Below are 27180 nucleotides of genomic sequence, written 5' to 3'. Positions count from 1 at the left end.
GTAGCCAAAGGCTACAGGAAGCAGATCACAAGCAACAGCAAGGTTAGCTCAGGCATCCTTGTCCAGATAGTCACTGCTGTTTGGGTCTAGCAAACAGATCCCAGCTTCTGCCCAAACTGGACATCACTTGCTCAGAAGCTTTGAGGTGATTCTCACTTGGATCCAAGAGGAGGGGTTTTAGCATAGCTTTTTATACTATTTTATTTTGGTTTCTTATGCCTCTTCCTCCCTTCACTCCAATCTCTTCCAACACCCCAACAAGAGGTAGAAGAGAAAGAATAATAATGGGGAGAGGGGGTGGAGTTCTCCTTAGCTATTTCCTGCTAGTTAGGGTCATTGGGTTCCTTAGGGCATTCCAATCTTTGTTTCAGGATTTCTTCAACTTATCTCATCCAACTGCATCCAAAGCATCCAGGAGCAGCAGGGGGAGCACCAACAGCCTTCTTCTTTCTCTGAGCTCTCTTCTCTGTCTGGGCCCTGGCATTTATTCCATCTCCACAGTCCTCAGTCTTTGCAGCTGGCAAAGAGCCCTCTCAACCTGCACCAGACCAATAGTTTCTGCTGTGGACAGTTGGAAGTAGTCCCATATCCCACTCCTGGGATCAACTCAAAAACTTGTTTCAGCCCACAACAGTGGGCCACCAAGATTTGATTCAGGGGTTTAGCCTCCAAGGTGAGCCATCTCCAGTGGAAAACTGGGCCAGTCACATGTCTTTTGACTGTAACCCCCACAGACCCTGCTCTCTGTCCTCAGAGAAATGTGGTGAGAATGAACAAGTCATATATAATTGATTCAAATTCAGAGCAGAGCCTCACCTACATCCTTGCCCTAGGGTGAAGACTGTCACTGGCCACATCTCTAGTGTAAGTGCTTGACAGCACCTTGATTCAGGTGGTGACACCTACAGACACACCAAAGCCCCATCAGGCCTCATTAGCATGTAGGGTATGGCCCCAACCCACCTGTCATTATCCAAGGAGGGTCATGAGTGGGAAGTCACTCTGGGCTATTGTTTTTGGTGCTTGGCACTAGGGTGAGGGGTGAGGAGTGCACTAGGCAAGGTTGGTGTGTTCTTTTCACATTGCCTAACCTGAAGGTGACAGCAGGGCCCCTCCTCCTCTTCCTCTGTTTCCACAGCTACCATGGCAGAAGCAGCAGGTGTAGTCCAGTCTCTGTTCGCCCAGTTCAATTTGTTTGTGAGATTCACTGAGGTTTCAGGCCTGGATCAGCCTGAGCTCTGGCCTGGGGAGGGCATTATGGATGACTGGATGACAACCCTTCACTGGGCCCTACATGTCAGCCACAGTGTGAGGTTGGGAGCAGAAAGTCACAGTTGTTTGGATGGTGGTAAATCCCAGGAGGTAAGCATGTTTTGCCCAGTTCTTAAACCCCTAAACACCAGGAATAGACTCCACTGAAAATACATGAGGATTTTTAATTGTATATGTGTTTGAACATGGGACACAAACCCCCTGTGGAAACAGGTTAGAAATGCGGCACCACGATCTAGGGGAACAAGATTTTTATAGGGCAAAACTACATGCAGGTACTTACATGCTTTGGCATTACATGATTGGGTAAGGGAAATTGACTTTTGAAATGATTGGTCCACTTTAGGCTCCAAGACCACAAACAGTTGTGGCCTAGTCATATGGGCTGGTTTCCTAGTAACTCTATTAGTGGGAGGGGGAAAATGCATTAAATCTAGTTGTTTTTGTTTCTGTTTTGTTTTACCCAGGTGGCCGGAACTTTGAACTTTAAAACAATACCCACTGACTATTAATTCTTTGGTCTCTCATTTCTCCCCTTCCCATGATCATTTGAAGACCCAGTCTTCAGTTTTCCAGATATGACCCCTGGAGTCATTCAGATTTACCTTTCCACAATGGGATCTCAGTACCATTACTGCCTTGCTCCCAAACATTACTTTATTAAAGCCTTCAAGTGATTTAAAATACAAGGCCCAAAGATAAAAATCAAAGTGAGTAGTGGGGTCACTTCAGGGTGGATATAGAGGAAGGAAGCCAAGGAGAACTATTATGCCAGGATTTAAACCATCCTTTGGAATCTTTTCTCTCTAGTGTCTCTAAAGGCTGCAATACTGCCAGGGAGTCCCTTTTGACTTAGCATTTCAGCCCGTTAGGTGGGATTTTGGACTGAAGACTCTTCTTCTGAAGTTGTTTCAGTGCTGACAATAGGATGGCCATCAGGGGCTAGGACAGCTGAAATGCCAGTCAAAGGCTGGGCAATGGAGCAGTCCTAAGAAGCATCTGGTTAGTTGATCCATATGAAAAGACATGGAGCCATCACATTGACTGGACTGGTTGGTTTACTTCAGCCTCCAGCGAGTTCAGAGTTCAGCTGGCAGTCAGTAGCTGATCCTGGAATAGAGTCAACCAGGAAAAATCTGCTGGGACAAATTCAGATTAGAGTCAGAAGTTAAATTTTTTTCCTATTAAATGGGAAAAGTGAGGAATCCCAAGTCCAGGGGGAAGACTCATCTGGGGTCCATTGAGCTATGCCAGATCCAGGTCTCATGACTTTTTGATTTCCTGAAACTCATATGAATTTTTAGTTGACAAAAGAAATATTTTTTTAAATCTAATGTAACAACATTCTGAGAGTAACAGATAAAACTGCATCCAACAGAATGTGTAACAATTCTTCTTAATTTTTTTTTTGTAACTTTTATGAACATATGTGTCCAAGGTCTGAAACTAACACTTTTTCTGTGGGCACAGATGTTGGTAATCAGCCACAAGTGGAGGTAAGCCACTTTCTATACACTCAGCATCTACTTTAGCCCCTCCCTCCACCCCATACTGGAAAGTTAGGCAGAAATGCATTAAGGGCTTTGGTGCTAAACCCTGGACGCTTGAACTTTCCTTAACAAAGCAACTAGAAGGAATAGGTTTAAGACATTCCTAAATGCTATGTCAAAGTCCACCTCAGAAATAGCAGATATTGAAAATACCATACTAAACGCTATGGCTTTTGGGTCAGATATACACATTAGACAGATATTTTTAACATGATGAGATGCACCTTTAAGTCTATCTCAGAAGACAACCAAAGGAAATTAAAAGCTCAAGCTTATGACTGGATAATAAGTTCCAACAATTTATCAACTCTGTTGTTCAATGTCAAAACTCTGAACTTCTGAAATCTTACAGCAACACAGCACAACCATAGCATACAAGAGGGAGAAATCTGAAATATTTCCCATTTTTAATATGCCTTAAATCAATTTTCTATATCATTATAACTCACATTCACATACCTTAAGACGCCTACTTAGGCCTTCCAATCTTTCTTGCATTTACCAACTTGGAAACATTTTTCCAGACCATCAAACAACACTCTCTAGATTCTCACAACCTAAACTCCTATATCCTCAGGCCCTACATAAATTCCATATCTTTCTATCCAGATATTCACCATAAGACACAGACAACTAACATGAAGCCTGTGAGCAAGGCCTTTCTAAATAAAGGATCTAGTACCTCTACTAGTTCTAACTAGCTAAAGAACTGACCATGAAGAGTTTAAATTAGCCAGAATATAACTCCATTTTGAAATAAAGATTTTGACTGGGAACTGAATTCAGGTACCAAGAAATATCACAGAGTGTACACCCGGCAGAAAACAAAGTTAATTCTCCTAGCAACAGCCTGCAGGAAATATAACAGAATAAATGCTTCATAGAAAATAGAGACAAACTCCCTTGCAAAAATAAATGGGAATTCATTGAGAATCGGATGGGAAATTCTCCCCAATGTTTCAGATATGGTTTAGAAAAATAGCCATTGTGATTGTGTGCCTTAGCCATTGTGATTGTGTGCCTCAGAAAAGGTCACCCTGCCCTGCTAAACTTCACCCAATTCTGTAACGCCAAGGCGTGTGCCCCCCCTGCTTACTGCCATGGAAACCCCCTGCTCACAGAATTTCCCTTTAAAAATTCTGTTCACTTAGAACTCGGGGTCCCACTTCTCTACTGCTGCACCAGTGAGACTTGGGTCCCGAGTTCGATCGCTCTCGTAATAAAGCTCTGTTATAATTGCATCGAGTCATCTCCTGGTGGTTTCTGAGGGTCCCGTGAACCTGGCATAACAACCAATGAATGAACAGTGGATCTAATTTTCTGTTCTTTAGCTGCAAAGCTACCATTAGCTTAACTTAGCCGTCAATGTGATCAGAGACCTGAGAAGGATAAATTATAAACTAAATAAATGTACCAATCAAAATGACAGAGATGACTAGTTAGTCCATCACCTAGGCACTGTCCCTGGTTCCTGTGGTCTCATGGCACCAAAAGCAGAGGCAGTCCAGCCATCAGGGACAGAGGATGAGAGACTATTTCAGTGAAGAATGAGATTGACCTCACCTCATCCTGAGCAAAGTGAAACAATGACTCTTCAGGTGTCCACAGCTTTGTCCACAGTTTAGGCCGGGCCCTAGCAGTGGAACAGTTGGGGCAATCTTGCCCAGTGGTTGGCATACCACAATGCAGAGTGCTTGTCATCTGTCATTGTGCCCAAATCTTCTCAGAGACCTTGGGTAGCAATTTTTCACTTTGATCTTCCTCATGCTTGTCATCTCCTGGCTGACCAAAGCAGGACAGCTCCTATTTTTTGCTGTTGGGCCTCGAGATGAAAGCCCCCTCTGCCTGTTTAATGATGGCAAGAGGTGACCTTCTGAATCCCATTTAGATATACACTCATTACTCCAATACTTTCCCTTCTTACAATGCCTACAAATTCCGGGGAATCTGGCAATTGAACATTGTAGCCAGAAGCAGCTTCTTCGCTAGGAGTGAAATAACTGTATTTTTCTGAGTTAAGAAAATTCTGCCTCTGATGTCCATCCTCTTTGCCTTTCAGGATGGGGATTGAGGGTTTTAGATAGGTTCCTCTCTTTTGCTTAGTTTGTTTAGATGTACCGAGTTTAGTGGGTTTATCCTATGTTGTATGTTTATATGAATGAGTATATATACCGTGTGTGTCTTTTTGTTTCTGGGACAATTCACTCAGGATGATCCTTTCCAGGTCCCACCATTTACCTGCCAATTTCATGATTTCCTTATTTTTCATTGCTGAGTAATACTCCATTGTATAGATGTACCACAATTTCTGCATCCATTCTTCAGTTGAGGGCATCTGGGCTGTTTCCAGCTTCTGGCTATTACAAATAAAGCTGCTACACACATGGTTGAGCAAATGTCCTTTTTGTGTACTTGAGCCTCTTTTGGATATATGCCTAGGTGTGGTATGGCTGGATCTTGAGGAAGCGCTATTCCTAGTTGTCTGAGAAAGCGCCAGATTGATTTCCAGAGTGGTTGTACAAGTTTACATTCCCACCAGCAGTGGAGAAGGGTTCCCCTTTCTCCACAACCTCTCCAGCATATGTTGTCTCTTGAGTTTATGATCTTGGCCATTCTGATGGGTGTAAGGTGAAATATTAGGGTTGTTTTGATTTGCATATCCTTAATGGCTAATGAGGTTGAGCATTTCTTTAAGTGCTACTCTGCCATTTGATATTCCTCTACAGAAAGTTCTCTGTTTAGCTCTGTTCCCCATTTTTTAAGTGGATTACTTGGTTTGCTGCTTTTCAGCTTCTTTAGTTTTTTATATATACTGGATATCAGAAGAAGAAGAAAACAGGAAACAACATAGGAACCTGCTACAGAGGGCCTCTGAAAGCCAAAAGAAGAAAACAGGAAACAACCTAGGAACCTGCCACAGAGGGCCTCTGAAAGCCTCTGCCCTGCAGACTATCAAAGCAGATGCTGAGCCTGATGGCCAACTGTTGGCAGAGTCAGTGGAATTTTATGTTAAAAGTGGGAAATAGAAAGAGCTGGAGAGGACAGGAACTCCACAAGGAGAGCAACAGAACAAGAATATTTGAACACAGGGAACTTCCCAGAGATTCATACTCCAACCAAGGACTATTCATAGAGATAACCCAGAACCCCTGTACAGATGTAGCCCATGGCAGTTCAGTGTCCAAGTAGGTTACATAGTAATGGGAAGAGGGACTGCCTCTGACATAATCTGATTGGCCTGCTCTTTGATCACCTCTCCCTGTGATGGGAGCAGCCTTACCAGGCCACAGAAGATGACAATGCAGCCACTTCTGATGAGAACTGATAGTCTAAGATCAGAAAGAAGGAGAGGAAGACTTCCCCTATCAGTGGACTTGAGGAGGGGCATGCATGCAGAAAGGGGAGGAAGGATGGGATCGGGAGGGGAGGAGGGAGGGGCTTATGGGGGGATACAAAATGAATAAAGTGTAATTAATAATAATAATAAAATTAAAAAAATAAAAAAATTCTGCAATTTTGAGCTTTGAAGCTTCTAACCTAATAATTTCCTTGTAAATTATTAAATGAGGTGGTTCTTTTACCAGACTCCTCAACCAAATGCCATGCTCTACATGCTGCAACACAACATTGTTCAATCACTACCTCATCAGATGGGATTTGTTCTCACAAGTCAGCATAATGCCCTTCACCAAGCTGTTGATCTTTGCCAACATTTATCCCCCTTGTTATATTTTGTTGTTCTATTTTCATGGCATCATTCTTTCACCACAATAATGATTTTAATTGCTGACCAGCTTCTAACACAGCTGACACCAACCCTTTCCAGTCTTGGGGAATAAGTTTATATTTCATAGTCTCATTATTTAACATATGTTTAACCAAATTTGAATGCATTCCATACCATATGATAGACTTTTTAAATTGCTTTTGATCTAACATTTCTACTGGACTCCATGTCATCTCATTTTCAGCCTCACCACCATAATTAGCAGGCATATGACGCACAAAGCCTGGGAAAGCTCATGCTACCTGTGTAGTCACAGGCACTTCCACTAGTGGAGCCCTTGGCTCCAGAGCTGTTTTGGCCTGCTGGGCTTCCTGTTCTTACCGGACTCTTGCCCCCTTGCAGGTACTCTGAACACCTGGCTCATGGAGCAGTGCAGAGCAGCAAGAGAAGGTAAAATCCCGTTTTGCAGTAGCGCTTTTTGCTTTCCAAGAGCTTCAATCTCTACCCATAAACTTTCCCGTTGAACAACCAGCTCTGTAATCCTTTCCATAACAACAGAATTGAGTGACACCTCTAGTCTTCCTATCTCATCTGTCATTCTTTAAATCTTTTAAAAAACAGAATATAGGAAGAAAACAAAGCAGCAACAGAAAATTCTGTCTGGGGCATTTTAGGAAAGAACTACACAACAGCCACTGCTATAAACCTCTTAGTGACATCTTGAAACCTCACATTCACTCTTTCAGAACTTGCCATCTCCTGTTTACAGCTCCACAACCAAGTTCCCCATCATTGTTAAGCCATGTCTGGGTGTCACTTGTTAGCCCATTTTATCCTAAACCATGTGGGTCACAACCTGTGGCAGAATGCCCCCTGCAGCAGTCTTTAAAAACTCTCCCTTATGTGGCATTCTTAGACTTCTACCTCCCTTCCACTAACTCACATAAAGAGAGAAAAGAGGTGAGTAGGGAGAGGGGGTCCAGACCCCATTACTTCTCCCTGATAGTTAGAGTCAAGGGGTACTTTTAGGACTCTATTGAAATCTTAGGGCTCTATAGAAACCTGCAGACACAGCTAGCAGTATCCTCCATGATGCTGTATGCCAAAGCATTTCTCTCAGTCTGTCTGCTCCAAACTGTGACACCATCTCTGGTCTCTTTTCTCACCAAATGGCTACAAGCCACATGCCAATACCAAACATCACACTGTCTCTTTTTTTGACCTCATTTATACTCAGAGTCCTAGACCACACTCCTTTCTGTGCCCCACAAAGAAGGCTATTAGCAACTGACAAAGATGATGCCCCACACATGACAATTAAAAGGTATGGACAAACTATAGCCCAACTGAAATCTCACACTTCAGATTAAAACAAAAGCATAGTAACATAACATACAGAGACACCAAAACTTCCATTACATCTACTGTTTCTCTTTCTTTTTTATCCAAAACCTGAGCTCAAGGAAGAAAGTATGTATGCCTTGGACTATACCTTACCATGAAGAGGCCTGGGCCCAAAGAAGAAGAGTTTTGGCAAGAGTCTATCCCTTACCCTGAATTGGCCTATCCCCCACATTGAGGAGGCCTGGGTCCAAAGAAGTGGTAAGGCCTTGGGCCAATCCCTAACCCTGAAGAGATGTGGGCCTAGGCCAATCCCTAAACTTGGAGAGTTATGGCCCCAAAGAAGAAGAGGTGTGGGACTGAGCCAATCCCTAACTATGTTGAGACCTGGGCCCAGAGAAGGAATGGGGGCATGTCTATAATTCTGAAGAAATAAGTGCCCAAAAGAGAGATATATGCCTGGGTCTAAATATTAAGAGATGTGGATCTCGGCCAATCCATAACCCTGAAGAGTCATGGGCTCAAGGAACAAGATATGTGTGCCTGGGCCTATCCCTAACACTGTATAGGCCTAGGCCCAAAGAAGAAGTTTGGGCCTGGGCCCATCACTAATCCTGAAGAGTCCTAGGTACAAAAAAGCAATAGTGAACTTGGCCTGTCCCTATACCTGAATGGGCCCAGACATAAAGAAGAAGTGATGTGGGCCTGGGCCTCCACAATAAGAAATGTGGGCCCTGGCCTATCCCTAAACCTGAAGAAGCCTGTGATCAAAGAAGAAGAGCTTTGGCAAGGGCCTATCCCTAACCCTGAAGTTGCCTATCCCTAACACTGAGGAGGCCTGGGGCCAAAGAAGAAGAGGTGAGGCCTTAAGCCATTCCCTAACCCTGAAGAGACCCGGACCTAAGGAAGAAGAGATATGTGCCTGGACCATTCCCTAAACCTGAAGAGGCCTGGGCCCAAAGAAGAAGAGGTGTGGAACTGAGCCAATACCTAACTATGTTGAGACCTGGGCCCAGAGGAGGGATGGGGGCATGGGCATGTCCCTAAACTTGAAGGAATCTGTGTTTAAAAGAGAGATATATGCCTGGTTCTATCCTATTTCTGAAAAGAGCTGGGCCCAAGGAAGTAGAGATGTGGTATTGGGCCTGCCCCTAACTGAAAAGTGCCCTGGGACCAAAGATTAAGAGATGTGGGTCTGGGCCAATTCCTAACCCTGGAGAGTCATAGGCCCAAAGAAGAAGATATGTATGCCTGGGCCTATCCATAACACTGTATAGGCCTGTGCCCAAAGAAGAATTGTGGGCCTGGGCCTATCACTAAACCTGAAGAGGCCTGGGCCCAAAAAAGAAGAGGTTTGGGCCTGGGCCTATCCTTAACCACAAAGTGGCCTGGGCCCAAAGATGAAGAGGGATGGGGCTGAGCCAATCTCTAACACTGAAGAAGCCTGGACCCAAAGAAGAAGCGTGGGCTTGGGCCAATCCTTAACCCTGAAGAGACCTGGTCCCTAGAAAGAGGAGATGTGGGCCTTGGCCAACCACTAACCCTAAAGATACCTGGAACCAAATAAGAATATGTGTGGGCCTGGGCCTATCCTTATGCCTAAACAGGTCTGAGCCCAAAGCAGAGATGAGGGTCTGGGCCAGTTCCAGACCCTTAATTGGCCTGGGCCCAAATAAGAGTTGTTGGCCTTGACCAATCAATAACCCTGAAGAACCCTAGGCCCAAAGAAGAAGAGATGTGGACCTGGGCCTATTTCTTACCCTGAACAAGCCTGGGCCCAAAGAAGAAGTGATGTGGGCCAGGCCTATCCCTAACACTTAAAAGGCCTGGGCCCTAAGAAGGGATGGAGGCCTCGCCTGTCCATAACATTTAGGGGCCCAGGCCTCATGTCGAAGAGATGTGGGTCTGGGTTTGTCCCTATCCCTGAAGAGGATTGGGCCTAAGGAAGAAGAGATGTGGGCCTAGGTCTATCTCAGAATAGCGAGGCCTGAGACAAAGAAGACATGTGGGCCTAGGCCTATTCTATCCCTGAAGATGCCGGGGCCCAAAGAAAAATGGTTGCCTAGGACTGTCCTTAAACCTGAAGAAGTCTGTGCCCAAAAGAAAGATATATGCCTGGCACTATCCTACCCTTGAAGAAGTCTGGGACCAACAAAGTGATGTAGGCCTAGGCCTATGACTAAACCTGAAGAGGTCTGGGGGCAAGGAAGAGGTATTGGCCTCAGCTTATCCATAACACTGAAGAGGCCTGGCCACAAAGGAGAGATTTGGGCCTCAGCCTCTCCCTAAACCAAGGAGCCTAGGCCTAAAGAAAAAAAAGATGTGATCCTGGGACAATCGCCAACCACAAAGTGGCCTGGGCCCAAAGAAGAAGAATTGTGGACCTTGGCCTATCTCTCTACCTGAAGAGTCTGAAGCCTAAAGAAGAAAAAAGGTTGAGAATGATAAAGACCTTGGTAAAAGCCATATAGTCAATGGGACCATGGCCTGACCTCCAAACTCAACTTGCAGCCCTTGTTTCCAAGTGAGTGGAACTTCTGTGCCTCCACAAGGGTTTACCCAGCAATCATTTGGATCCCTTCACCAACTGTCACACATACGACCTATGAACCCACTAACAGTTCCTCACTGAACAACCATGGGTGACCATTATCACACAGATCTAGCCATCTTCTGTAGACAAGAGCCTGGGTCCTACTCTCCAGAGACCTTTTGCTACACAATGAGGCTTCCAGGAGGCAGAGCCTGAAATCGCTCTTACTTGACAGGATGACAGTTATTAGGAAGGTTGCAGAGAAAGAGAGTGTCTGCAAACAGTCCAGGACAGAGACCAGACGACTCAGTATGTGTCATGGTAGACCCCCTTCCACTGAGTTCCCTGGAAACTCTGAGCACAAGACACACCACAGAGCTCCTAGCCTCCCCTCGTCAGCTTCTGTTTATCATGTAGGTCAGGGTTGGGGGGACCCCCAGATGTTGGAGATTAGTCTGATGCTAGTTACTGGCCCTCTGTGTCAACCTGCCTAAGTCATTATTCCTGATGGGCTAATTAAACGGCCTATACCTGGACATTGCAGAAAGGGTTAGGTATGGCTCCATTTCCCCCGTTTGGGGGAAGAATCATGGGAAGGAAATGAACAGTCAGGAAGAGAGGAGGAAAGAGAAGGTCGCCATGGGTTAAGTGAAGAGAGTACCATATCGGCTGGAAGGTAGGACTCTGGGAATGGCTTGGAAAGGAGCACTCCAGATGAAGGATAAGAAAGTATTTATGGAATTATGGATGGGAGGTGGTCCAATTAGGAATGATTATAACAGATGGAAGGGATGCAGGCTGAGATAGTGAAGGTGGAATTATCTGCCCAGCCCAAGGTGGTACAAGGCAATTATAAAACCTGACAGGTATCTGTGTTTTCATTTGATTATAACAGCAGGTTAGATAATATCATCATAATAATGATGGAGTTAATAATAATGTATTTAGCCTATACCATGTTTTCTCAGCAACAGTCAGCTTCCCCTGCTTCCCTGGCACCAAGACTGAGCTTGTCCAGTGCCATTTACACCAACCTAACTGATCAAGAATGTGCCTTGAATGGTGGGTCATAGGAAGATCAAAAGCAAGATGAAGGAAAAGTCATGAAGATAATGATGGATGCTGATATTGATGTACAGCAAGTGAGCATGAAGTGCCACCACAGGTAAAGAGCACTGGTCTTCCAGAAAGATCTTACATCTCGACCTGTGCTGTGCACCTAGCTTGAAGATTTAAAAAAAAAAAACTAGAGCTATGAGTGTGAACAAGGTGGCAGAGATTGACTGATTGATTGATTGATTGATTGATTGATTGATTCACTTTTGTGGTGCTTAGGCATGAACTCAGGACCTCACACAATATAAATGAGTACTACTGAGTACATCTCCAGTCCCACAGCTGAAGATTTAAACACATTCTTTGGGGTTAATTTTGGTACAAAGATGGAGCCAGGCACTGAGCTCCTCCTTTCAGGGACCTGGCTAGGAGTCTGCCCTAAGGAAGGTGGGTTCACCTTAAGACAGTGTGTATTTCTTCTGAGAATTCCTGACCCTGAGTGCAGTACCTACAAGCTAAGCCTCCATGAGGTTTGGTGGGGTCTGCCTGGGTTCTGAGGTGCATCACAGAAAGGTATGACTACTTCTTTTTGCTCTGTTCTGTCTTTTTCTTTCTGATGCTGGTTAATCTGAAAGATATCCATCCCTCTGCTCCTCAACTAAAGCTATGGATTTTCCTATACATGAGAATCATTAGAGTGCCTGCGCTGTAAGGGACTGACAATATCTACTACAGACAGACTGTGAAGCAACCTGTGGTGAAGGGGAAAGGTGCAGAGATTTAGTCCTCTGTCTCTCATCTCATGTTTCCTCACCATAAAGAGTTGTGTTCCTTTGTTTCCTTGTTTGTGGTCAAAGTCTCCTGTAACCCAACCTGCCATTGAGCTTGATATCTAGACAAGGAACCCTGGAACCTCCCCAGTGTAGACTTACAGGCATGTGCCACATCCAACCAAGCAAGTTTTAATCAATCTATGTGAGATCTCAGAAATTCCAGCCCCAGAATACCTAAATGCATACATTCTATGAGCATGCTCTTTGAAGCACCCATAGTAGCCAGCATCTAGAAACAGCACACATGTGGTCAAATAAGAATGGTGCACAGCAGTGAAATCAATGCATTCTGGTCACATGTGTTACTATGAATATAAGGCACAAACAAAACTTTGGGGTATGTATATGTAAAGCAGTCCTTATTGCAGAGGATTTCCCCACGGGCTAAGTCCAGTGGCAAATGAAGTGATGGTGAGAAAGAGCAGTACAAGGGAAACTCACCAATTTCCAGCACACTGTTGGTGTCCAAGGTGTCGTGAAGGGCAAGAACTCGGAGACGCTGAAGCTGCAGACACTGCTGGACAATCAGTCTGGCCACTTGATGAATCCCGTCCCCAGTGGAAAGAAGCAGTTCCTCCAGGTTCCTGAGAGAATCCAGAGCCAGTGCTGTGGGTGACACAGCAAGCCATCCTCTGTCCCTGTTCCACCATGAGCAGCTGTGACCCAGGCATTCCATACTCAGGCCCCACCACTAACAGTTCCAAGATATCATGTTGTATTAAATAAAAATGTCCTCTAAAGTGGGGGCCTCTCCTACGGGTCGCCCTCCTAGCTGCAACAGTGCCTTCGCCCATTCCCCTTGCCATCCCACCTCCAGCCATCACTCTGCAGATACCCATACTTCTCAGTAAAGCACCATCTACCACCATGACAGCCTTCCACCACACATCAGTCCTCCTTAGCGTGACACTCTGCACCTATGATCTCTAAGTCTCAACATTTGTGGCCTCACAGAAAATTTAAAAACCTTTCCAGCATAAACCATATTCCATATTTATCTTCAACTTTCCCCTTCCTAGTTCTGGAATAAAACATTTCTACACAGTCCTTAGTTACCAAAGGAAAGATAATATTTAGAACTCAAGTCCAGGGATTTAGGCAGTTAGCTCAGTGATAAACGTCTTGCCTAGCATGCTGGATACCATGGCACCACACATACATGTACACACACACACACAGAATAAGCTTTGTTTTGCCTCCTTGTTCATCTGAAAGCAAAGCAGGGTGCACTGTTGGCAGCTCTACTGTGCCAGTCATGAAAACTCAGCTATGGGTCTTGCTCTTGCCACATCCATTTAAACCAGCAAATCAGATCTAAAATTTCAATCTCAGTGTGTACCACAGGCAGTGGTTATGTGAGTGTGCCCAGGAAACAGGACCATTAATTTGCATTAACTGGTTGGTTGGTTAGTTGGTTGGTTGGTTGGTTGATTGGTTGGTTGGTTGGTTGGTCTTGGCAATCTCAGAACAGAGTCTCAGCTTGTAGTCCAGACCAGAATGGCTAGAACTCATAATCCTCCTGCCTCATCCTCCCAGTACTCCCAACACATCATAGGTATGTGTTACCACCACTCTCGGCTTCTAGGTGATGTATTATGAACAGGTTACTTCAGATATCTAGCCACTGAAAGAAATCACACTAGTTCTATGTACAGAAAATGGTTTCAAACCGTTAAAAAGAATGGACATCTGAGCACCTGTGTGTTCGTTACTACAGCCAAGCTTCCACACTCTCTGGTGGCTGTGTGAGGAGCGTGTGTGTGTGTACGACTGGAGATATGGATGACTTGAAACATATTCAGAGCTCTCTCTCTGTTCATGGCTCAGAGAAGGTGAGACAGCTCAGGGGGAGAGGTATCCGCAGCCAAGCCTGACACCCCAGTTAGACTCCAGGAATCCAGATGGTAGAAAGAGAGAACCAACCGATTCCCACCTGCTGTTCTCTGACTGCCACACCCATGCCACAGCACAGCCACACACAAACACACACAATGAACCCCTGCAAACAAACCATGCACAAAAACTATGAGCCCACACCAACATTTCCACTTTGCTTTTCTCTTTCTGACATATATTTTTCTTGCCCAATTTGCTGTAAGGACAGAGCTTCATAAGCAAAGCTTCTCAAATTTAGAGCGTCACAATGTGTATACAGTAATTTATTTTTAAGGGAACATATGTGGGGCTGCGGAGAAGGCCCGGAAGTTAAGAGCACTTGTTGCCTTTGTAGCTGTCCCATGCACAGTTCCCGGCCTGCACACTGTGGCTGATAATTGCCTGGATTCAGGGGACTCAAAACCCTCATATGACTTCTGTGGCCACCAGGCACACATGTGCACAGAAACACATGAGCAAACAGAATAACAGAAATGTCTTAAAATTTAATTAATTAAATTTAAGAAGGAGGAAACACACTTCATGAGATGGACTAGCTCTCAGTCTGGGCACAGGAATCTGACACTCACTTCCTCCTGACAGGGTCTGGTGAGGCCTGAGGAGTGGCCTCTCCCTGGGGCTCTTTTTGGTTGACATTCATTGACTTACATCAGGTCAGTGTTGGTGTGTGGGCACCCACATATCACAGAGCATGTGTGGGGGTAGAAGGCAACCTTGTAAGTGCTGCTTCTCCCCTTCATCCATGTGAGTCCAGGGATCTAAACTTGGTCCTTGGGATTGGCATAACCCCTTTACCAGCTGAGTCATCTGGCTGCCCTACCCTGCCCTGTCAATGCTTGTAAATTCTCTCTTCTGCAGCGAGGAGACTTGGCTCTCACTATACTCAATGTCTGTTTTGCATAATTGACATGTGATACATGCCAGCCATCTTGGTGCCTAATCCTGATCCTGTTCCTGCTGTTTTAGCACACTGAATTACCTATCCACTTCTACAAACAAAGAAAACTCAGGCTCTCTTTATGCACAATAAAGGCTGAAAAACATTATGAAGACATAGCTCTCTACCACGTAGCTGCACTCTCTCCCCTCCCTTTATTTAACCTTTTACAGTATTTACCATAAAATCTGATTACTTTCTCAATCATTTATTAAGTCAAAACTATTTAAATTTGGGGCTAAGGAGATGGCTCAGCAGCAAAGAACACTGGCTTTTCTTCTAGAGAACCCAGGTTCAATTCCCAGCAGATCAAAACACAACTGGCAGATCACACCTGTCTGTAACTCAAGTTCCACAGGATCCAACACCTCCACACCGACAAACATGCAGTCAAAACACCTATGCACATGAAACAAAAATAAATAAATCATTAGAAAAGTATTAAAACTCTGCCTATACTTATCATTGTGTTAATTATGAGTCATAATATAATGTTTTCTTAACCTTTAATAAAAATACATATAAACTCCAGAAACATTTGAAACCAAAACAACCTATCATTGGCGTAGATGCTGGAAAATGAAGTCACACAGTGCCATCATGACCGAATTTTCTCCTAAGGTATCAGTGAGTCTAAGAACATTGCATTTAATGAACTCAAGCATGAGGATGAGTGGGCCCCACCTTGAGGGCATCTGGGGATGAGACTGAATACTCTATGATGTCTTCCTAAGGACCCGTGTAGCTCATGCAGCTGACCCTCTGTATCGGCATGTCCACCCACCACAGCTTGTATATTTTTATTACATTTAATTAATTATGTGTGTGTATATGTAGGTCAGAGAACAACGTGCCTTTCCACTATGCACGTCACAGGGATAAAATTCTAGGCTTCAAGCTTGACATCACACTTTTGTAGTGCTCTGAACCATTTTGCCAGACATGAAATATTTTTAAAGTTATGTCCATGTTGAGCATGTATAGACTTTTCCCCCCTTTCCTTGAAGAACACAATGCTGTTTACATAGCTCTTATATTGTACTAGGTATTGTAGGAACTAGAGAAGGTTTAAACTATTTGGGGTCATATGCAAATACTTAACCATTTTGTATCATAGACTTAAGCATCTTCCAGTGTTGGCATCAGAAGGGGTGTCCTGGAACCTATTGCCATGGATGTTGTACTGGCAGTGCTATGTTGACTTGACACAAACTAGAGTCATTTTGGAAGAGGAAACCCCAGTTGAGAAGATGCCTCCACCAGACTGTCTTATGGCCAGCCTCTGGTGCATTTTCTTGTCTGATGATTGATGTGGGAGGACCCAGCTCACTGTGGGTGGTGCCACTCCTAGACAGGTGGTCATAGGTGCTATAAAAAAGCAGGTTGAGCCAGCCACAAGGACAAATCCTGCAAGAGGCACCCTTATGATTCAGTTTCTGCCTTCAGGTTCCTGCTCTTTGATCCCACACTGATGCAGTGTGACCTGAGAGTTGTGAGATTTAGCCTTTCCTCCCCAAGCTGCTTTTGGTCATGGTGTTTCATCACAGCAATAAAAACCCTAACCAATAGTCAAAGGACAATTGTTCACAACTTGCTTTGTTGTGGGTTCACTGAAGGAGAAAGAGGAGGAGGAGGTAGAAGAGGCGAAGGACAACAACCACACAATGATGACTACCATGACAACAACAAGGAGAAAAAGAATAAATTAAGAAATGCTGATTTACAAGCTTACCAAACTTTTCCGACATTTCAATCTTATCTGGCAATTGTTCGCATTTAAGATTCAACATCTTCAGAGAAACAAAATTTGGCAAGATGGTGACTAGGAAAGGGAAAATAAAATTGAGTTGAGTTAGATAAATTTCCTATGACACAGAGGACCACTGAAACAAAGAGTATTTCAAAAGTGATGAAAGGTGATATACTACTCAGAGTTACTATGACTGAGTAGAAGACTCGGTTATGAAAATGAACCGAGATGTAGACAGATATACTTCACTTTTGTGAAAGCCTCACTGAAGATTAGGTGTCATCACAGTTCCCATGACACCAGTTGCATTTTAATCCTAGAGTATTGAAAGACTGTGCACAGGAGCATCTGAAGTCAACATTATACAATTCTTACCAAATGACGTGGTTTCAAAGCATTGTCCAGAAAACTCAATCTCTCTGAATTTCTTGCAGGAAGCAAGCTCAGCCATGAGAGACTCACAATTCAATAGTAAATCACATTTCAGATGGAAGACATGAAGATTTGAAGAGTTCTGAATCAATTTAACTGCAAAAGATGAAATATTTGCAGAAATTAGAGAAGACCACAAATTTCTATCAGAATTGGGCCCTCAGTCCATCAGTCCCAGCCACACTGATTAAACGGGCAGTGACACAATGACATGGTAACACATGGTGCGCAGTGCAATTTCTTAGTGTCTACAGCTCAGGCCATGTTGGACTTGTGCTCAGCTTCTGGAACTGACCTGGGACAAGTTCCTGACGATTTCTGGATCAATTTTCTATTCTCAGAATTCAACATCAAGGCTTGCCATCAACTAGCACTGGCTGCTCTTCCAAAGTTCCTGAGTTCAATTTCCAGCAACCACATCGTGGCTCACAATCGTCTATGTGATCTGGTGCCCTCTTCTGCTGTGCAGGCATACATGCAGGTGCAATAATGTGTAAATAGTAAATAAATATATCTTAAAAAACTTTACAGATAATTTTGGAGAGAAAGATGAAGAAAAACTGAGAAAATATGTGCTGTTTCAGTTACGCTGGTATGTTCAACAGTGGAAGGCAGGACTATGGCAGACCAGCCACTGCACAGTACTAGGTTAGGCTGAGGGGGTTGTTTCAGAAGGCGAGGAAGGAAGGCCAAGTATCAGGGAAATCGTGCTTCATAAGAGGTAGGAAGAAGAGAAGGAAAGGCTCTGCTTCCCTGAGTGAGGGTGTAGAAAAGCATCAGGCTTATCATGGCGACATGGCTGTGGCTGCATAAGCAGCCTGTCGTTGCTGAGAAAACTTGTGGAAATCGCTTAACATCTTTCTTTCTGCCTTAATTTCTCCAGCTGCACAGTGGCAATAATCGCAGTACCTCAGCTCACACACTGAGCACACTGAGTGCAAAGAGTGAGTTAATATTTGTCAAGTGCTCAGAACAGATCTTAGTATATAGTAAAAACTCAAGGTTCTCAAATAAATCTCCAAGGAAGGTTAGTATTCCCACAGTTCATGCTGTGAAGCCCAGGGAGGGTTTAACTAATGATGATTTAACGGTTTTAACAATTACTAGCCAAGTAGCTTTTCCAGCTGAGACATGAGCTGGAGATCCAAGCACCATCCTTACCTAGTCTGGAGATGTCAAACTCTATGGAAGTTTGGATGGATAGGAGGTTTGGGAACTCTCCAGGAAGGACTGAAAGCACATCTGCTTTGCTGTCTAGTCTCACAGACAGTTCTTTCAGGCTGGGAAACTTGTCCAAGCTAGCAAAGAGCTGATCTGGAAAGCAGCACATAGTTCCCATCACTCAAGGTCCCCAGTGGAAGTTCTCAAGTGTGCTGTGACCTTCAGCCATTTTCATGCTTTCAAGATGAAGTTTCTCAGACTTCCTAACATCTAGGAAGCAGATCCAGGAAGATACTGCCAGCTGCAACATCTACTGATCACAGAATGCAGGGGAAGCCCTGTGCTGGTCTCTAGATTCACAAAATAAATGAGACATCTCCCCAACCAACAGCATGGGAACAACTGTTTTTGCATATGCAAAAGAACACAGTTGGATTCCTGCTTCCAACTCATAGAAAGGTTAAATTGGATTGACAACATATGTAAGAGATAAAACTATAGAACTCTTAGAAGAAAACAGGTAATCTTCATGACCTTGGATTTCACAATGGATCCTTAGATATGCTATAAAAAGCAATAGCAAAAAAAAAAAAGACCTTGGGAAAGGCTTGGTTGTTAACTTCATTACATCTAAAATTAACTAAAACCTAAATGATTGGGCACACCTGTGAGGTTTTTTTTTTTTTTTCTAATTAAATAATTTGAAGTGGGAAGATCAACTTTTAACTTGGACCTTTGAGTCGGGAAGAGCCATCTTTAATCAGGACCATACTTTCTCCAGGCAGCCTACGTAAGGACATAAAAAAAAGAAAGTTCTCTCTCCCTCCCTCTCTCTCTCTCTCTCTCTCTCTCTCTCTCTCTCTCTCTCTCTCTCACTCTCTGCCTGCTTGCTATGCCTCTTGTTAGCAAATCTGTTCTTTCACTATCATTAGAGCCTGTTTCTTCAGGATTCTAGCATATACTGAAGACCAGCTGAGACAACCAGCCTCATAAACTGAACAACTACTGGATTCTTGGACTAGCAATTGTAGACAATAATTATTGGACTAGCTAGACCACAACATGTAAGTCATTCGTATATGTATATGTATATGTATATGTATATGTATATGTATATGTATATGTATATGTATATGTATATGTATATGCTCTGTAAGTTCTGTTCTTCTATGGGACCCTTGCTAGTACAGACCTTATCAAAATTAACAGTTGTTCATGCATCAAAGGACATTAGAAGATGAAATGACAATCTACAGGATGGGAGAAAATGTCTTTCAAGCTACATCTCTGACTTTAGGTTTTGATAGATTTTTTTTTCAGGCTGTGACAGAACTCCAGGTCTTACAACTGGTAGACCAATGCTCTCCCAGTGAGATGCCTTCCCTGTCTCATAAGGGTTTAATATCCACAGTACACAAAGAACTCCTACAATAGAGCAACAATGATTGTGTTCTGTTTGTTTGAGATAGTTTTACTCTACAGCCTTGGCTGCCCCAGACCCATTATATAGCTCAAGCTGGTCTCAAAGTCAGGACTGCCCTCTTCCCTCACTCTGGATTCCTGAGAGTGCAGGTATGAACCTCCATACCTTGACAACATGTTTATATGGACAAAGATTTAAGCGCACTTTTCTCTCAGAAAGGTACACAGTCACACGAAGAGGCCCATACAGTCACTAGAGGAACGTAAATTCGAACTACAGGTGAGAATGCTCACTTACTAGAATGTGTCTAAGATAAGCAAAACAAAGGGAAAATGGGGTGGAAGATGTAGAAAAAGCAGAGGCTTGCACATTGCAGTGGGAGATACATGGGGTAGCCACCATGGAACACAGTTGGGGAGTTCCTCAAAGGTTAAACACAAAAAAGATATGGTGGCTCATAGATCTAACCCCAATGACTGGGAGGCTGAGGCTGGAGGGTTCCTGTGAGTTACAAACCATTCTAGCCATAGAGAGAGACCCTGTCTCAAAAACATAAGAACTATGTAAAGCAACAATTCTACTCGTGGAAATATATAAAAACCAATACAGCAGAGCTCAAACAGACACTAGTAACACAAATTATACCTGCAGCATTAAAACTCAGTGTCCATGAACAGATTAATAGATAAACAAAATGGCACTTGCACAATTATAAACCTACACACAAAGTAATATTATTATTATTCACTTACAAAAAGAAATGAAAGTCTAATATATGTTATGCCATGGTAAACTTTGAAAACATTATATGAAGGCAAATGAGCTACACATGGGGTTAATTATTATATGATTATACTTATATAATATATCTAGGTAGATAAGTTTGTTGGGACAGACAGTAAAACAGATTTTACAAAAGACTGATCAAACTATCCCTGATTTTAAGCTGTACTACAGAGTGACAATGATAAAAACTGCACGGTACTTGCATTGAAACAGACTGGTGAATCAATGGAATCGAGACGAAGACTGAGAAATAAACCCAGACACTTATGGACACTTGCTTTTTGACAAAGGAACCGAAACCTTACAAGGGAAAAATAATAGCATCTTCAACAAATGACACCGGTTTAACTGAATGTCTACATGTTTAAACTGTAAATAGATCCATATTTATCACCTTGCACAAAACTAAAGTCCAAGTGGATCAAGGATCTTAACATAAAGCCAGAGATACCAAATCTGTTAGAAGAAAAAGTGGGGAAGAGCTTTGAACGCATTGGCACAGGAGACAGCTTCCTGAACATGACAACAACAGCTCAAGCTCTAAGATCAACAATCAATAAATAGGACTTCTTGAAATTGAAAAGTTTCTGTAAGGCAAAGGACACTGTCAACAGAACAAAGTGGCAGCCTACAGATTGGGAAAAGATCTTCACCAATCCTATATCTGACAAAAGGTAAACATCCAAAATATATCAAGAAATTAAACACCAACAAAACAAATAATCCAATTTTTAAAATGGGGCACAGAGATAAAAAGAGAATTCTCAACAAAAGAATCTCTAATATCTGAGAAGCACTTAAAAATGTTCAACATCCTTAGTCATCCAGGAAATGCAAATCAAAACAACTCTGAGATTCCACCTTACACTAGGCTGAATGGCTGGGATCAAAAACTCAAGTGACAGAATATGCTGACAAGGATGTGGAGAAAGGGCACCACTCCTGCATTGTTCGTGGGAGTGAAATCTTGTACAACCACTTTGAAATTCAATCTGGCAGTTTCTCAGAAAATTGGGAATACTTCTACCTCAAGACCCTGCTATACCACTCCTGGGCATATACCCAAAGGATGCTCTATCACAAAACAAGGACATTTGCTCAACTATGTTTATAACAGCTTTATTTATAATAGCCAGAAACTGGAAACAACCCAGATGTCCCTCAACCGAAGAATGGATAAAGAAACTGTGGTACGTTTACATAATGAAATACTACTCAGCTATTACAAAAAAAGGAACTCATGAAATTTGCAGGCAAATGGTGGGAACTAGAAAAGATCATCCTGAGTGAGATAACCCAGACCCAAAAAGACACACATAGTATGTTCTTACTTATAAGTGGATAATAGGATACAGGACATACAGGATAACCATACTATAATTCCCAGATCCAAAGAAGCTAAGTAACAAAGACACAGGTGAGGATGCATGAATCTCACTGAGAAGGGAAAATAGAATAGATAGAGGAAGTGCTCAAAGAGAGGGGACAAGATAGGAGAGAGAGCGCTGAGGCACATGAGATAGGGATCTGGTTTGGGGAGAGAAGGAGAGGTGGAAGGAGGACAGAGGGCATGCAAGAGAAGAGAAATCATGGCCTGGGGCATCTCTGAGACAGGCTGGAGACCTACAATAGGGTAGGCTTCTGGGAGGCCTTGGGGGTGACTTTAGTGGAAAACCCTTCTAGTGAGAAACATGGAGATTAAAGAGGCCACCCACTAACCAGACAAGACTCCAAGTAGAGGGAGGGAAACACCAACCCACCTACAAAAACTTGGAACCAAAATTTACCCTGCCTACAAAATGTGCAGGGATAAAGATAGAGCAGAGACTGAGGTATGTCCAACCAATGTTTGGCCACACCATGGGAGAGAGGCAACCCCTAACACTATTAAGGGTTCTCTGCCATGCTTATAGACAGGAGCTAGCACAGCTGGCTTTTGAGAGGCTCTACCCAGCAGCAGATTGAAACAGATGCTGAGGCTCACAGCCAAACATTGGGTGGAGCAAAGGGAGCCTTGTGGGAGAGTGGGAGGAAGAGTAGAAGGACCTGGAGGGAACATGATCTCCACAAGAAGTCCAACAGAGCCAAATAACCTGGGCACAGGGGGGCTTGAGGAGACTGAAATAACAACTAAGAACCATGCATGGAGTGGCTCAAGGCCCCTACTTATGTGTACATGATGGACAGCTTGGGCTTCATGTGGGTCCCTTAGCAAAGGGAGCAGGGTCTGTCTCTGACAAGGACTCTCCTGTATGCTTTGTGGGGCTGCCTTGCCTGCCCTCTGTAGTAGAGAATGTGCTCAGTCCTGATATGCCGTGATGTGCTGGGAAGAGTAGGTGGGAGGGGGCTCCCCTTTCATAAGGGGGAGGAGAGGAGGGATATGGGGAAGAAGGAAGGAGGGTGGGAGAAGAGGAGGGAGGGGGCTGAGATTGGGATGTAAAGTGAATAAATAAATGAAGAAAGAAAGAAAGAAAGAAAGAAAGAAAGAAGGAAGGAAGGAAGGAAGGAAGGAAGGAAGGAAGGAAAGAAAGAAAGAGAAAGAAAGAAAGAAAGAAAGAAAGAAAGAAAGAAAGAAAGAAAGAAAGAAAGAAAGAAAGAAAGAAAATGGGCTAATGAAGGGAAGAGTTACTGTTTAGGGCTGGAGAGATGGCTCAATGGTTAAGAGCCCTGTCTGCTCTTCCTGAGTTCAATACCCAACATAAACATGGTGGCTCACAACCATCTATAATGGGATCTGATGCCACCTTATAACATGCTGTTGTACATGCAGGGTACACATATATACAAAATAAATAAATGAATATTTTTTAAAAAAAATCTAAATTAAAAACAATAAAGTTTCTGTTTAATGGAATCAAGTTGCTGGATGAGAGAATTAAAAGGTCCTAAGAAAGGGTAGGGGTGATGGATGGACAAGAATGTGGATGTTATTTATGCCATTAAATCATATATTTTAAATGGCCAAAACATTATTTTGTTGTTTGTAATTTGGTGTAATCAAATTCAGGCAACAGGACAGGAGCGAAGCATAGAGGGCTGTTGAAAGACTTTACCCAGCAAGGTAAAGGAGATGCTGAGACTCATAGCCAAACTTTGGGCCAAGTGCAGGGAATATTGTGAAAAAAATGGGGAGACAGAAAGACCTGGAGGGGACAGGAGCTCCACAAAGAGAGCAACAGAACTAAAAAATCTGGGCACAGGGGTCTTTTCTGAGACTGATACTCCAACCAAAGACCATGCATGGAGATAACCTAGAACCCCTGCACAGATGTGGACCATGGCATCTCAGTCTCCAAGTGGGTTCCATAGTAATGGGAACAGGGACTGTCTCTGACATGAGCTCAGTGGCTGGCTCTTTGATCCCCTCCCCTTGAGTGGGGAGCAGCCTTACCAGGCCACAGAGGAAGACAATGCAGACAGTCCTGCTGAGACTTGATAGGCTAGGGTCAGAGGGAAGGGGAAGAGGATCTCCCCCATCAGTGGACTTGGGGAGGGGCATGGAAGGAGATGGTGGAGGGAGGGTGGGAGTGGGAGGGGATGAGGAAAGGGGCTACAGTGGGGATACAGTGAATAAACTGTAATTTATAAAATATTTAAAAATAAAGTGGAAATAACAGTTTAAAATAAAATATTTCTCTTTTTCGAGCAAGCCTGTGGTATTTTTATCTCTGGCCCAAGCAGCCACTGAACATTTGATCCTCCTGCCTCTACCTTCTACATGCTGGCCTCACAGGTATGCACCACCTTGCCCAGATTGCAAAATTCTATGGCCAATCCCAGCTATTTGTGCCAGGCAAGTAATCAATACCTGAGCTTCATCTCCAGCTGGTTTACTTTAAAGTCAATCAACGTTTTTGTAATGAGTGAGTTGGTACTTATTAAATTTGATGCTGTTTCAGAGCCAGGATGTGGTGCCATACCCTGCAATCCTGTAATCTAGTGCTGGGGAAATGGAGGCAGAAGGATCAGGTAGATAACCAGGATAAGGCCAGTCTAGACTACAGAAGACATCATCTCAAAGCATGTCCAACCATGCAACAGGCTGATGAAAAGGAAGCTTTACTATTTATTATAAAATAAAAAAGTTAAATATTTACAGTGATATCAACACGTCAAAATATATTGAAGGAAATAAGGTGATGCTCACCTATAATTCAGGAATAAATGAGAAGGATGGTAACAATATTTTCCTAGTGTTCTCTGAGTTACTTGAAACCCATTCTAGGATTCAGGGCCTTATACACTGCCCCAAACAGTGAGAGTATTCAGATCTCTCCTATCATGGCACATTCATGGCTTGTGCCTGAGAAGTTTTACTCATCTAACACTAAGAATGAGAAACAACAGAGTCATGCTTGTGAAAGCACACTCAGGGATACCTGGTAGCTGGTTCATCCCCTAGACCTCAAGAGACTGCAAGGCAGGAAGGGTGAGAAGCAGCTCCTGTTCTGCTGTGCTGAGCTCCAGCCTGCACACAAAGTACTTGGTGACAGAGGTCTTATTCAGCTCCAGAGCCCGGTGGATGCTTTCAAGAAAGCCACTGCTGTTGGACAAGCAGAGCTCAATATTCTGTGAAGCTGAGAAGACTTCCATTAGGACCCAGAGCAGTGCTTGCTCTGCAGGGCCCATGTTGGCCACTGCAACTTCCAACCTAGGGATCTTGTGTGGCTTGGGTGACAATTTCCAGTACCCTTCACTGATGTCTGGTGTGGCCCTGGGTCGGATAGTTACATATTTATTGGTGATCTCATTTTCAGTAAATGTTTTCTTCCAATCTTTTATATGTTCAAAAGCACATGTGTAGTCATTATCTATAGCTGGTGGCTGTAAGTTTTCAAAATATGTCTTGAATGAATAATCTATATGAGAAGACATTTTATTTCCTTTTATGGAAACCTGTAAACTCTGCAACAGTAACAGGCTTTCTGGGTGGTCCCAAAAGTACAGGAAATTCAATACTCTCAAAGCCAGTGTTCTCCCTCGAGGGAATTGCAAAATCAATGGAGAACATGCAGAAACTGTGTTGCTTTCATAAGCAATGTTTAAAGCAATATCTAACAAATGTTCTGAAAGGAATGAACAGAAAGCTTCTGGAGCTTCCTGGCACAGCGCCCTAACAAACTCCACCCACTTGAAAATTTCCAGGTAGAGCTTCTTGTAATTCTCATAGTCAGACATGTTCTCCAGCGACTCTTTCTCATCCACCAACTGAAGCAAATGAGACACAACTTCTGGCCCTGCCCTTGATGAAGGGTGGCTGGAAACATACTTCAAAAAGTTGTTGTAGGTGGTCAGAGCCTTCAAGGGCAAGTTAATTTGTCTCAAATAAAGAGAGGACTTAAAACCCGGTAGACTGGACTCAGCCTCTGGGCGGTGAATTTGCTCATCAAGCAGGTGGTCAGGTCTTCATCTTCATCCACTCCAGCCTCTGTGAGGTCATCATTGTTGAACTCAAAGCATGGAGAAAAACACCCCCTCAAGGCCAGCAGACCACATGAGCACACAGTGGCCTGAGGGCCTCAGCTGCAGCTTTGTACTTTAAGGACAGGTACTTCATATAGGACTTGAAAACTGCCAAATCATGAAAGGGCTGGTCAGAAGGATTTTGAAACCAGTCAGTACAGACTGCAGCCATGAATAGAGGAGTTTTGTGAATTCCCTGTAAATCCACATTCTGTCCAGAGTAAATCATAAACTCTTGCAGAAGTATTATACTCTCTGAGAAGACCATCCATAATACAGAGAATGAATTATAAAAAGGAAACTCTTTGATCTCTAGAATTGTATCCAGGTATGGACAGATGGACCTGGCCCTGTTTGTACGTACAGCTATCAATAAGCAGGTTTGTGACAAGTAGTTTTTTGTAATCAGTGTCTCTATGTCTTGGGGGAGCAAGTCCACCCATTATAGTCATCCAACCAGAACAGCACCTGGTGTTTTAACTGCTGGATGATCCTGCTCAGGCATGCTTCACTAACAGAGCCTCCTGCATCTAGGAGTTGGGCACAGATGATGCTGGCCAGACCCTGGTCTGGTCTGGTGGAACTAAGGGAGAGGTAGAAGACCAGATGGAACCTGTTCAACAGGTGAAAGCACCCTGATGCCCAGAGAAAAGCTATTTTCTTCAGGAAGGTTGTCTTCCCACTGCCAGCTTCCCCCTCCACACACATGACCGAGCTGAGAGTGGCGAAGAACTCGGGGATCGATTGTCAGGGCTCCTTGCACTGGCCTGCTGATGTGCTTTGAAACGATGGACACATCACAGCCAAGCAAGTGGTCAGTGCCTTGGCTGGAGCACACCTCTGGCAAATTTATGTGGCAGAAAGTGGCTTTAGTGTAGGCACCTCGCAGCTGCTCACTGAGATTCTTTGCCTTTTGAAACCACTGGGCTTCCTTCAGAGCCAAGCCTGTGGAGAGAAGGAAGGCAGAGGAAGGTGTACCTTCACATCTCTCTGATTGCGTTGATTGTCTGCTAAGAGTGG

At 43.6% G+C, this 27180-nt stretch overlaps 1 pseudogene; it reads right to left on the bottom strand.

Moving 5' to 3' along the window:
• LOC132654708 (baculoviral IAP repeat-containing protein 1a-like) overlaps positions 1–27180 on the bottom strand; it is a 212208-nt pseudogene that overhangs the window by 145245 nt on the left and 39783 nt on the right.

Source organism: Meriones unguiculatus, chromosome 6 (assembly GCF_030254825.1).
Source record: "Meriones unguiculatus strain TT.TT164.6M chromosome 6, Bangor_MerUng_6.1, whole genome shotgun sequence".
Classification (NCBI taxonomy): Eukaryota; Metazoa; Chordata; class Mammalia; order Rodentia; family Muridae; genus Meriones; species Meriones unguiculatus.
This window is presented reverse-complemented; position numbering and strand designations above follow the sequence as displayed.